Below are 15,284 nucleotides of genomic sequence, written 5' to 3'. Positions count from 1 at the left end.
GCTCCCAATTTGTGGGGTTTGTCACCCTTCCCCCAACAAGCCCTCCCGAAGGGACTTTTACCATGGCACTCTTTGTCAAAGGGACTTTTATTGTAACGCTCTTTGGCCCCTATCTTTGGCCTCTTTGGCCCATAAGTCTGGCTCATCTCGTGGACTCCAGTGCGACAGGTAAATTTGAGCACACACTTGCCTGGTGTGCTTTTGAGCCTGCATGCACTGCCTGGCAAATGATCCCCTTATGAGTGGAGGGTCTTGCTTCCCATCTCCAATGCATCACAATCTAACCCATATAAGGGGAAGGGATTAAGATAATGCTCTGCAATGAAATAATTGGTGAGCATGAACGTGAAGTAAGCCCTGAAGATCACATGGTATGACAGCCGTGTTTTGAAATTTTAGCTCTTATTGAAATTTTGAAAATTGAATAATTTAAATTTCAGCTCTTACACAAGCCTCGATCTTGCATACAAAAAAAAATAAATTCCAAGGGACATGTATGGTGGTTGCCATGACTTTTTAGCGGTTTACCAAATCCGCAACAATACAAACAGACACAGACAGGCTTTGCATTTTCAGATGCTTTCTAGTTTGCTTTTAAGTTGATTTTCTCTGAAACCGCTTGTCCGATTAACCCAAAAATTTCAAAATATGAGCAACTACCCATGGAGATTTTTCAATGATAAATACAACTTCATAGATCACATGGTATGACAGCCGTGTTTAAAAAAAAAGGGAAAACTTTGGCATCTTCTCCAAAACCGCTCAATGAAAATAATTGAAACTTGGCACAGGTCCTCCCCAAGTGGAATAAATGTTGATAACGATGATGTCATCAGTTGAGTGTTGATGTCAATGTTGATAACGATGATGTCATCAGTTGAGTGGCATGCCGCCATAATTGGATGCGTTGAAATCCTTTCCGATCAATGTGAAAATGATTAAGGTGAACTACTGATAAATTGGTCCAGCAAATTAAATTGATGATGTCATTGGTCACATAGTTTGGCAGTCATATTGTATTTAAACTAAAGGCCTTAAAAAAACCTTTTTCACATAAAATCATCCATTTTCATCTAATTTATCTGACATTTTAATAATTTGCATATTGAGTCACTGAATTGGTTCACCAATTGAAAGCAAGAAGACACTTGTTTTTTATTTTTTAGATCAAGACGTGAAAGGTCAAAGTTGCATAAAATCATACATTTTCATCCGAGTGACCTATAATTTTCAGAATTTGCATATTGGGCCACTGAATTGGGTCACCAATCAAAAGCTAGAAGCCGATTGTTTTTTTTAGATCAAAAGGTCAAGATTGCATAAATCGTCAATTTTTATCTGACTGACTTGAAATTTGAGCAGGGCTTGCATATTTAATCAATGAGACCTATTGTTTTTGAGGTCAAGAGATCAAGGTCGTCTAAAAATGGCAATTTTTGTGTATTTGTTTTTAGCTGTTTATGTCATGTTTAACATACGGAAGAAGAAGAAGAAGTCTGGATACAAACTGGATGTGGGACGGGCTTTGCATTTTCAGATGCTTTCGAGTTGCTTTTGTTATTCGAATCGGCCTTAGAAAAACGCCATGATTACCTATCTCAACACAGATATACACCTTAACATGGATTTCGCCCAAGGTGGAAAACCCCCTTAATGAGGGGGGGGGGCAAATTAAGTCACTACAACCTCCATTGTGTGACCCTTAGTCCTCCTATCAAGTTTGATTGAGATTATATAAGTAATGACCAAATGTATCGTGTTCAAAAAGACAAACAGATACCAAATTGCCTATTTTAAAATATATACATGTATATTTAGATTTCCCTTCTCACGTTTAGAGGGATGAGGAACATGCATTGTGTGGGTTTATCTAGGACTCCCCATCTTCATCTATCCAGTATATATCCAATAATCTATCCAGTAGTCCATCCAGTATCCCGTACCCTGCCGTTCTTCATCTCCACATTCCATGCTTCCATTCATGGGTAATGCCTCACTCCTTCACTTCCTGTAATTTAACACCACCTGTTTGTACTTTCATCTCCTCCCCTTAGATACCCCAACCCTACATCATCAAGTCATCATTGTTAATAGTTCCCCACTAAAATCACCTGTAAAACATGCAAGGATAACGCTTGGAGTAAACATAATTAATGGACAGAAGGGGTTAGATTCTTTTTTTATTTCCACCACATAATGGCAGACAGAAAGATTTCAAGGAGATTGAAAGAAAAGGTTCTGATGTCTTGTGTAATGCCGGCCTGCCTTTACGGTCTGGAGATGGTGGCACTGACAGAGACAACAAAAGAGGCTGCAGGTTTGCAAGAATAACTATGTCAGGAGGATTGCCCGTGGTGAAGAGGGTGGATAGAAGGTGAATGGATGAACTAAGGGAGGAGGTTGGTGTGCAGATGAGCTTGACGGGGAGATTGGTGAAATGCCAGCTGTGATGAGCTGGACATTTGGTGCGTATGGAGGAAGAGAGAATGGCAAAGAGAGCAGATAGGTTGAGGAAACAAGGTAGGAGGAAAAGCAGTGGATCACTGTTGAGATGGGAGGATTGGGTGATGAGGGATACAAGAAAGGTGGGTGGTTGAAGGGTGTAGAGAGTTGGCTGAGGAAAGTGGAAAGTGGAGGAGTATCGTGGTCAAGGCAGGACAGAAGCTTGGTGCCATTGGACCTTACACATTATAAAGGGAAGTGTAGGAGGACACATACATAAAACCTTTCATTTCAAAGAACATGCATTACATGTTGCATTAACGGAGCTGCAACCGCAGCAATAAGCATCGATCCTTCTCGAAAAGGACAGTGGAAGGACAAACACCAGAAAAGAACCAAGACTGGCACGTCGCCTGTGGAACGTCTGGATGGTACTTCATCTTTTAACGCATCGTGACCAATGAGGAGATGCTGCAAGTGAACGGAAAGGACTCCAAGCCTGCGTTGAACCAGACTAAAGGCAAACATTTGCCAGCGAAAGATGAGAGCTGCCAGAGAGTGAGGGAGACACCACCGTGGGGAGCGGAACCACTGCCTCAAGAGCTGAGCTTTGCCTGAGTGCGCTATTGGCTGCCTTACAACCTTGCATAAGTGGGAGTTTACATGCCCACTCGACTCTGTCTAAAGCAGGAAGTGAATTTCCTTTATGCATCTCTGAATGGGGCGCTAATGGTTTTCACACAGCGCTAGTTACCAGCACATCTCCTCATCTGTACGAATCACTGAACCTGGTGGTTCCTAACCACCTGTGCACATAAAACAGACACACCCTTACCCTCAGTACCTCCTTCCCTTCCCCTCACCCCCACTCACATTGGGACCAATCCAGGCACGCATTGTCTGTATCTGGTGAGCCAGAGTTGTACCAAACTCCACTCTCCTCTCTATCTTTTCATACTCTCGCCTACTTTTCCCATTTGATTTATGATGCATTATGTCCTGTGTGTAGTTATAGATAAGATTGGGTAAGAGGGCTCCATAAATGTTAAGACAATTACTTTCCTCATGTATATTTTTAAGTTGCTTTCTTTACTTTGATTGTAAATAATTGTGTTATTTACTTGTGATTGTAAATACTCGTCGTTGTGCTTGATTTTGTAAATGAATGTGTTGATTTAAAAGATGTGCTTGTCAATGATTGAGGAGTTTCAGACCAATTCACTTCAGTCTTTTCCTCCAATGGACCGACAGTATATAAGCATAGTTTGATGGGAAGTTGTACCCCATTAATTGGCTCAGGGTTTAGCCAACAACCATCCATGGTTTTGCCCAGGCATATTTAGATTGATGGGTGGTTGTTGAGGGCATGGCCACTAGGAAGGTTGCTGTGCCAACGGAAATGAAGCAACCCTGTTAGGCCGGTAAATATAAGTCAAGCGGCTATGGTTGTGCTGTAACATTCGCAACCCAGCAAACCGCAAAGTTATTTGCGAGCTAGCAGCCTGCAGTTGTCGGAGGTTGGGATGAGCACGAGAGTGCCACTCGTGTTGAACCCCAAACCCCAGCGCCATAACAATATATATCAGATAAGGCGTGACTCCATACTGTGAGTGGTGAACATGCCGGTACCGAATGCCATACAGCTCATACTGCTCAGTACTGGGAGCAATAAGTGCCGCCTGCCACATGGAACATTATCTCCCACTTCACCAAACACAATACGGAGTCATTATTTGATGCGATAGAGCGCAATGCTGTAACTAATGTCGTTCTCCAACCTGAGACGAACGCTGTGACGTCACTGCCACGATGCATGTTCTGTCTGCTGCTCCCGGAAGAGCTATCCCACAGCACCATTTACAAAGATGTAATTTCACAAAAGATCACAAGGGCATGTAAATGCAGTTATCGACTGGTTTCACCCTTATTAGGGCATCATCAGGGCACCAAAGCATCTTCCATACACTTGTGACTCTGAAAACCTTTTGGTTATATATCAGATAATGTGCGACTCCAAACTGTGAGTGGTGACTACACCAGTAGTGAGTCCCATAAAGCCCTTGCTGTTCGATACCTGGAGCAATAAGCACCGCCTGTCACACAGGATATTATCTTCCGCTTCACCAAACACTGCTTCGTGACAGCATTTGACCTTGAGGTATTTTATATATATATATATATATATATATATATATATATATATATATATATATATATATATATATATATATATATATATAACCTACTTTTAGATGCCATTTTGCCCCGCAGAGCAGGGCTTGGCCTTTTTGGGGCATGGTGGTCCCCTTTTTGAAGCAATGTTTTATGGCTGGATGCCCTTCCTGCCGCCAACCTTGTTAGTCGCCTCTTGCCACACACAGGGAATTACCATTGAACTGGAACTCAATTTGCCGACCTCAGAAGGATGACAGGCTGAGACAACCGCCCTGGTGTTAATTCAGCGATCAACCGGGATTCAAACCCAGGATCCTAGGATCCCAAGCCAGCACCCCAACCGCTAAGCCAACTCCAGTCTCTCTCTCTCTGTCTCTCTCTGTCTCTCTCTGTCTCTCTCTGTATATATATATATATGTTGGAACCCATCTGTGGATCGGTCCCATCGGCCGATGGGTCTGACCCATCTGTGGATGCACGAGAAATGACAATGCAGACCCATCGGCCGATGGGTCTGCGCCATCTGCGGATGTGTTGTTCACCTTGAAGGAATGTGTTGACAGAATGGTGCTCTTCAATCAGGTACACAGTCATTGGAATTACATGTGGTAGGAACAAAAACAATATTCCACATTAAATGCCAAGTCTGTGTGTATGTATATATTTTGTATGAATTTTGTATGAATTTTGTATGAATGTTGAGTATGTTATGTAAAGCTTTACTAAAACTGCTATGTATCTGTTAATTACAAAATGTATTGACAAAATGTATAAATAGATGGGTAGAAATAGATAATAAAACATTTTAAAATCATCTCTGTTAAATTCCTACCACATGTAATTCCAATGACTGTGTACCTGATTGAAGAGCACCATTCTGTCAACACATTCCTTCAAGGTGAACAACACATCCGCAGATGGCGCAGACCCATCGGCCGATGGGACCGATCCACAGATGGGTTCCAACATATACACAACAACAACATGCATTTTAAAGGCCATTTTCCCTACTAGAGCGGGGGTTAGCCTATAACGATATATATACAGTGCTTACTTTTTCCACATGCGAAATTTGCATTTATGTTTATTTAAATTATACAATGGACTACAAAATGTAAATGTTTCATGATATTTGTTATATTATATCACCTTTATCTGTCAATATTTTTGAAATGAAGATCAAATAGCTGTATGTTGAAATATGTTGAAAAAGTCAAAACTTTACATGGGGTGTACTTACTTTTTCACGTGACTGTATATATACATGATATGTGATAATGGCCGCAATGGTATAAAATGTTAATGTACTTTTTACTTGCTGGCCGATATACATGCTGTTATACTTTTTCATGCATTTTCGAAGATTGTATCTTGTTCGTAGGTATTTTTCAAGTTATATAATATATTAAATCCCGCACGCTAATGAGGCAAATTAGCTCTACAATTGAACTTTCAAGTCATCGAGACGGAGTTTGGAGTTTTTCATATTAACAATGCAGACTACAGTGGTCGTCGTCATCCTTGCCTATCCAGGCACACCCCAAATATCAGTTTCGGACCAAGTCGAAGGGGCTGACCAAAACTCAACGTCGGTTATTGCATTAAACGAGGTGAACCTGACACTAAAAATGGTTGGCAATCAGACCAGCAGGAATTTTCTTCAGAACATCCGCCAATGCTTTCGTTGCTAAAGCCCCTAAAGCGAATGCGGAAATCCACGTCAATGCTTTTAACATTTTTGATGCAATTAGACTTCCATTCCACGCGGATGACTTCCTGTTACTTGCTTAGAATCCCCTTCCCATGCTGCATTGTGTAAAGAAATTGGCAAACACAGTGAACGCAATCCAACATAGGCTACATGCCTGTCCTTCACTCATGGGTTATAGAGCATGTGTTACATGAAGATATGTAAACAAATACAGAACATCCCTCTATTTAAATCATAAAAATTACACAATGCTCTACTTGTATTATACATACATCATGCACGTAGGCTGTTCATAAATACTGTACTTTATCATGCAGATAGGTTGATATGATACACATTCATGGCTTGACCACCATCAGTTCAGCTGTGCTTCATATCCATTTTTTATTTTTGTATGCAAGATCGAGGCTCATGTAAGAGCTAACATTAATCACCAAGAAAAAAAACGGACGCACAAAATATACAATAAAGGGAGCGGGAGACAACATGGGGAGAGAGAGAGGGAAGCATACAAGTACAACATTTGAGAGCAGGGACATCGGGAGATCTGTGGGAGGGAAAGGGCTTGGAGGGAGGGAGGCACGGGAAGGGGGGGGGGGGGGACTTATGATAAACATTCCAGAATACATTTGAGAGTGTATAAAAGATGAAAGGAATCGATGTGGCGTATGATAAACATAAAAACATATTAGGGCGCACAATGCGTGCACAAAATGCAGTGATGACACATGTTAAGCTTTGTCGAACCCAAACAGAGCTCCAGTTATTAATACAATGGTAAGATCATCCGTTCCAGGTCTGGCAAGTCGGTGTTGCAAACCCGGGGCGAGTCATACCGAAGACTTAATAAAAAGGTACGTGCTGCTTCCTTGCTTGACATTCGACATTTAAAAGGACAAGAGCATGTACAATCACCATAACTTGGCATCCATGGGGAGGAAGAAATTCCTCAGGAATTCCCCACTGAGTGCGCTGAGAAAGGCAGCGCCATTGTTGTGGCGTCGCTGGTACCCAGAGTGCCCCGGGAAGTGACGGCACTTTCCCCAAACTGTGTTTTGTGTTTCTCTCTTCTAACATTCCTTTCTTGTGTCTTGTATATGAGTTAGGATTTGAGATATGTGTGTGGCTGCTCCACAATGAGGCATAGATCCGACAAAAAACAATTGTACGATTTATAAATTGTAGTTGCCTCTAGTTTCCAGTGACTTTGATTTGTTGTTGGTTATGGTATCCAGTAATTTTAAATTGTAATTCGTTGTGGTTCTCCAGTATTTATTAATTGTAGTCAGTCATGGTATACACTAGGTATGAATTGTAGATAGTCATTGTATACAGTAACTATAAATTGTAGTTTGATATGGTATGCAATAAGTATGAATTATAGCCGGTATCATTATCCAGTAACTTTGAATTGTAGTTGTTCATGAACTATGAATGAATTATAATTATAAACACAAACTATGAATTATAAAAAAATTTTCTTTTTTTTTTGTACACAGAATCGAGGTTCGTGTAAGAGCTAACACATTGAACATGACAATATATTGTATCTATGAAAACATGCATGAACATGCATGAACATGAACATGAACATGAAAACAAAACATGAACATGAAAATTTAAATATATTGTAATATATTTCATGAACATGCAAAAAATATATGTATATATTGAACATGAAAATATATAGAAAATATATGTGTATATTGAACATGAAAATATATAGAAAATATATGTGTATATTGAACATGAAAATATATAGAAAATATATGTATATATTGAACATGAAAATATATAGAAAATATATGTATATATTGAACATGAAAATATATAGAAAATATATGTATATATTGAACATGAAAATAGATAGGAAATATATGTATATATTGAACATGAAAATATATAGAAAATATATGTATATATTGAACATGAAAATATATAGGAAATATATGTATATATTGAACATGAAAATATATAGAAAATATATGTATATTGAACATGAAAATATATAGAAAATATATGTATATATTGAACATGAAAATATATAGAAAATATATGTATATATTGAACATGAAAATATATAGAAAATATATGTATATATATTGAACATGAAAATATATAGAAAATATATGTATATATATATTGAACATGAAAATATATAGAAAATATATGTATATATATATTGAACATGAAAATATATAGAAAATATATGTATATATATATTGAACATGAAAATATATAGAAAATATATGTGTATATTGAACATGAAAATATATAGAAAATATATGTATATATTGAACATGAAAATATATAGAAAATATATGTATATATTGAACATTAAAATATATAGAAAATATATGTATATATTGAACATGAAATATATAGAAAATATATGTATATATTGAACATGAAAATATATAGAAAATATATGTGTATATATTGAACATGAAAATATATAGAAAAAAATATATGTATATATTGAACATGAAAATATATAGAAAATATATGTATATATTGAACATGAAAATATACAGAAAATATATGTATATATTGAACATGAAAATATATAGAAAATATATATATATATATTGAACATGAAAATATATAGAAAATATATGTATATATTGAACATGAAAATATATAGAAAATATATGTATATATTGAACATGAAAATATGTAGAAAATATATGTATATATTGAACATGAAAATATATAGAAAATATATGTATATATTGAACATGAAAATATATAGAAAATATATGTATATATATTGAACATGAAAATATATAGAAAAAAATATATGTATATATTGAACATGAAAATATATAGAAAATATATGTATATATTGAACATGAAAATATATAGAAAATATATGTATATATTAAACATGAAAATATATGGAAAATATATGTATATATATTGAACATGAAAATATATAGAAAATATATGTATATATTGAACATGAAAATATATAGAAAATATATGTACATATTGAACATGAAAATATATAGAAAATATATGTATATATTGAACATGAAAATATAATTTGTCATGGTGTCCAGTAATTATGAATTGTAGCTGGTCATTGTATACAGTAACTATAAATTGTAGTTTCATATGAAATAGAGTAACAATGAATTGTCGTTTGTTATAGCAAACAGCAACAAGGAAAACTAGAATGGCACTCGGGAGTGAGCATACCTCCGCTAGGTTGAACAATTTACGTTTTGTATCCACTGACAGGCCGGATAAGGATTCGGACCTGAACGAAAATCTAATCGACTTGTTCTTGTCACTGAACCAACTCATCCACTTAGTTTTGTTTTAGTCATTCACAACTTATACTATACCTCATCCTATAAAGTATATAATTTTTGGTCTATCACTCAATGGAGAAGAATCACTTAAAAATCAAAAAAAAAATCCGGATCCTAATTCGGATCTTCACCAAAATCGAATTGATTAGTCTTTGTCTCACACTCAACCTGTTCACCAAGTTTCATCCGAATCTGTCCGTAACTTTTTGAGATATCGTGCTATATATCATCTTTGCCCCATCTCTCAATGGTGAAGAATCACTTTAAAAATTCTCGGAACCAGATCCAGGTCCGGATCTTTACCAACATCTAAATATTTCGTCCTTGTCACATACCCAACCTCTTTATCAAATTTCGTCCGAATCCGTCCACAACTTTTATGAGATATCATGCTCACAAACAGATAAACAGACAGTGGTGAAAAAATAACCTCCATCCACCTTCGCTGGCAGAGGTAGCCATGAATTAGAGTTGTTTATGGTTTTTAATAAGATTACTGCAAGTAGTTATTGTATATAGTACACAAAATAAATTGTGTGTGTGTGTGGGCGTGTGCACACGCACATATGTATGTATGTATGTATGCATGTATGTATGTATGTGTATGCATGTATGTATGTATATGCATGTATGTATGTATGTGTATGCATGTATGTATGTATGCATGTATGTATGTATGTGTATGCATGTATGTATGTATGTGTATGTATGTATGTATGTGCATGTATGTATGTATGTATGTATGTGTATGTATGTATGTATGTGCATGTATGTATGTATGTATGTATGTGTATATATATATATATATATATATATATATATATATATATATATATATATATATATATACTGTATATATATATATATATATATATATATATATATAAATATATATATATATATATATATATATATATATATGTATAGTTGTGTGGTTCACTATTAGTTCCGATCTCAACAAATAATAACAAGCACATTTACAAAATAACTCGTTAAAATGATATTTTCATTTGATGAAGCAGGAATAATAGTTGAGAATACAGCTGGTTAATTCTTCATTTTATTTAATGCAGTAAATTCATATTGTCCGCTGCCAGCAGCAAATTTCCGAAATAATTCGAGAACTCATGAGTTCATATGTCATGTGTAAATGGTTGTGGACTTCAGCTTCAACATTAACATATACATATGTTAACGAAACATTTTTTTAAAGAAAACAAATACGTTATTCCCTTCCAGGAAATATTTACACATATATTCAAATTGATTGTAGTTCTATAAATGTTTGTAACAGAATAATACAAAAGATGAGATTGAGTAAATGCATCCGTTTCACTTTTTGCCTTTTGTTTTTCAAATTTTCAATGTAATCTGGTTGATTTCCTCTTGTGTAGGGGAAGAACTTGCCACATTATATGTGGGTTTATTCAGGCAGACACGTCCAGTTAACCTGGATGAAAACTTGCATGACATATCACATGTTTTTTTTTTTAATGCAAAAGACCACAAAGGTGCTCATAAAGCAATTGCTCCCATCCTATCAAACTCTGTCACTGCAATAGTAAATTTAGTAATATTGTTGAGGTACGACAGGTTTTTCCTATGGCAGGCACATGGGAAATACCTTTTACAAACCACCATAGTCTTTGATCAACTCCCTTAATATCTACAAATACCAAATGGATAATCAAGTGAGCATCCTTTTCTCATAAAGCATTCGATCAATTAAACTTGGCACATGAATATACGAAGAGGGGAGGGGTCCACTGCATAAGAAATGCTTGTTACATCCAGAAAAATACATTTGCAATGAGCACACACACACACACACACACACACACACACATCTCGTTTTTTCATTTCTGTTCCTCACAATTCTATCTCTCTCTTTTATTCACAGACACACACACACACACACACACACACACACACACACACACACACACACACACACACACACGCTTAATTAATTGTACAGTATCGGTTGTTCCTAAACTTAAATAATTTAAAGGATTGTTGTAAATGATGTTAATTGCACATCCCATATTCAACTTTATTTAAATTGTAAACCTCAAACATACACACACACACACACACACACACACACACACACACACACACACACACACACACACACACACACACACACACACACACACATTATGCACAAGCACACCTGGTTGTATGGTAAATATAACATTTCAACAACAAATTCAATATTGGGTCTCTGCTATCAATTTAACCTTTATTCTGATTCAATTAACTATCTATCTTACTGTTAATTAACTATTTATCAATTACTATATGCTATCAATTAACCATTTATTCATTCATTCTGATGTATAATTTTCGCCTGTGCAATCTGCACATATTGCACTAATGTGGATTCATGAAAAGATTTAGAATCGATCAGATTTAATTTCGAACACAATTGAACACTGTTTTCCTGTACTTTATGTGTATGTGTGTAGTCAGTGCCCAGCTAATGATCCATGGAGTCAGGGGACCCAGTTAATTGCTTATATGTTAAGGTTCTTACTTTATTTAGGTAAGGGAACTATGTTTTGAGGTTTACAATCTAAATAACGTTCAATATAGGATGTTGTGAAATTAACATCATTTACATCAATCCTTTAAAATTTAAATTATATTTTATTTGAGGAACAGCCGATACTGTACAATTAATAAAAACGTATGAGACGTGTGTGTGTGTGAGTGTGTGTGTGTCTGTGTGTAGTTGCTAAACGGGAATAGTTGCTAGCTTTTAGCTGGTTCAACACCCCAAAAATGGTGGAAAGTAAGACGGAAATTCTTTCACAGGTGATGGCAAACGACAGGTCAATAATTACTTCACTTTGAGTGACCTATCCACTGGTGTATCTCCAGGAAGCCATGTTTCTATTTTAATATTAATAATTCTTTTTAATTCGACCACCAAACCCATCCTACCACTTCCCATAGATTTACTGCACACTAGGCCTTAGGCTCAGCATAATCTTAGGAGCTCTTTGACAGTCCTCAAAAGTAAAATACTTGAATGTTGAATGAATTATTATTTACTTTAAAATGCTATACGGTTGAATGCATTTGTATATGAAGCAACTATGTATTTAAAGTATTTTTATTCCATGATTGACCATTTGTCTGTTCGATAGAACAGTGCTCGTTGTCCATACACATCGCTAAAGAGTGCATTGTTGCTGTTTCCTGTTGCGGTGACACCTCCTCCTCCAGAGACATCATTTTGAGAAAGTGATCCGTAAGTCCTAAAAATCCTTAGCAATTGCCGTGAGTGGGCATTCAGCCGAAGTGAAAGTTCTTCACTGTAGAAACATTGGTAATTTATGCAGTTTAAATTACAATCTATTTACTCCCGGCCTAAATTTTAATTTTCGGGATGTTCAAAATGCTTATGGAATGAGATACCCCAAATAGTCCAATAAATGTTTAAACCAGACTTGGTGGTGTAATGGCTGATTCATACCAAACACTTCAAAAATGATAGGTGCTGCTTTTTTGCTTCATGCTCAGCATTTATAAAGAATAGAGCATGGACAAACAACGATAGGATGGGAAAATATCACAGGTAATATACAATGACTGAAGATATGTCCTTTTTCTGTTCAGTCAATATCTTTTCCTTTTCCACTCATAACAGTAATAACTAGAAAGAGCAATCAGAGATTGCAGACCCTCACCAGGACGTGTTTTCAGTGGCTCTTAAGGCTTTCGTGTTGAAACAAATATGACGGTCGAACCACGTGACCGATGAAGTCATCATTATTATTTTTTTCTCCACCAATTTATGCCGACATGAAGCTCAAGAAATTTCATCTTGATCGGATAAAGTTTTGTACTTGTCGAATTATGACGTCATAATGGAGGCACCTATGACATCATCATTAACATATTTTATTCCCCATAGAGAGTTCTTTACAATGAGCTATGTCTCAATTTTTTATATTGAGTGCTTTCGGAGATATAGAGGTGCAAAGTTTTTCCGTTTTCCAAGATGGCGCCCGGACCACGTGACCTATGACGTCATAATTTTCATTTAAAAATCCTACGAGTAGAGATGCACCTATGGTGAAAATTTCCTGTCCATCGGACCAACCGTTGCAGAGAAAATCATATTTATTCTGTGCGGACAAAGAAACAGACAGCTGGACAGACAAACAGACAAATGAAAAAACACTCAGAATGACACTATGCAAAAGAGAACAATGTAGAATGGCACTCAGTAGATCATCCTTTTGACACCAAAAATAATTAGTGGTTGAATTCAGTGACTGATATGCAAATTGTTTTCAAATTTTTATTTAATCGGATGAAAATTGACAATTTCAGAAATTTCGCCTATGTTGACCTTTTGGCCTATGAGATAATAGTTGGTGGTTGGTGGTTGGTTTCAAAAATAGTTGGTGGTTGGTTTCAGTTAGCCGACATGCAAATACTATTCAGATTTCAAGACAATCGGATGAAAATTGAGGATGTTAGAAATTTGAAATGGTTGCTTACCTTTGGCCTATGTTGACCTTTTGGCCTATCCTGATCTCAAAAATAGTTGGTGGTTAAATTCAATGAGCTGATGTGAAAATCCCATTCAAACTACAAGTCAATCGGATGAAAATTGAGGATTTTAGAGATTTCGAAAAAAGTGGTTGACCTTTGGCCTATGTTGACCTTGTGATGTGACCTATGTTGATCTCAAAAGTAGTTGGTGGTTGGTTTCAGTAAGCTGATATGAAAATCGTATTGAAATTTCAAGTCAATCGGATGAAAATTGAGGATTTTAGAAATTTGAAGAGATTGTTGACCTTTTAGCCTATGTTGACCTTTTGGCCGATGTTGATCTCCAAAATAGTTGGTGGTTGGTTTCAGTAAGCTGATATGAAAATCCTATTGAAATTTCAAGTCAATCGGATTAAAATTGAGGATTTTAGAAATTTGAAGAGATTGTTGACCTTTTAGCCTATGTTGACCTTTTGGCCGATGTTGATCTCCAAAATAGTTGGTGCTTGAATTAAGTTAGCTGATATGTAAATCATATTCAAATTTCAAGTCAATCGGATGAAAATTGGGGATTTTAGAAATTTGAAAAAAATGGTTGACCTTTGGCCTATGTTGACCTTTTGACCTCAAAAATATATAGGATTTTGTGGGATCATGAACCCTACCGTTTGGTGAAGTTTTGTGAAGATCGGTTTAAAATTGTGTCCTGTAGGCAAGTATAAGTGAGTGGACAGACAAACACACACAAACAAACAAACAAGCCGGAGTGATTAACATGTGTCCAATTTTTTTTTTGGCCAAGTAACAAACGGACTCAAATGAAATAACTTCTCCTCTGGCGAGGATAATAATACCGTGATAATAATGTTAATGTTGAATAAAGTTTGTATTTTATTTTACTTCAATCCAGGAGGACGATGTCATGCATTTGTATTCATCATATCTTTCTTATCAATAGAAGGCTGTTGGTTCATGATTGTGGGAAACACCAACCGCAACAACTTCGGTGCCACAGAACCTTGTTGAGTGTATTGACCATGCACAGGTTGTCCACTGCATGCTTTGTGTTGTCTTGTGTCAGAAAACGATTTGTTAGGACATGAAGGAAAGCAGCTATGCACGTCTAT

This window comes from Myxine glutinosa, chromosome 7, assembly GCF_964187855.1.
Source record: "Myxine glutinosa chromosome 7, kmMyxGlut1.1, whole genome shotgun sequence".
NCBI lineage: Eukaryota > Metazoa > Chordata > Myxini > Myxiniformes > Myxinidae > Myxine > Myxine glutinosa.
The sequence above is the reverse complement of the archived record's forward strand: the minus strand, read 5'-3'. Positions refer to the sequence as shown.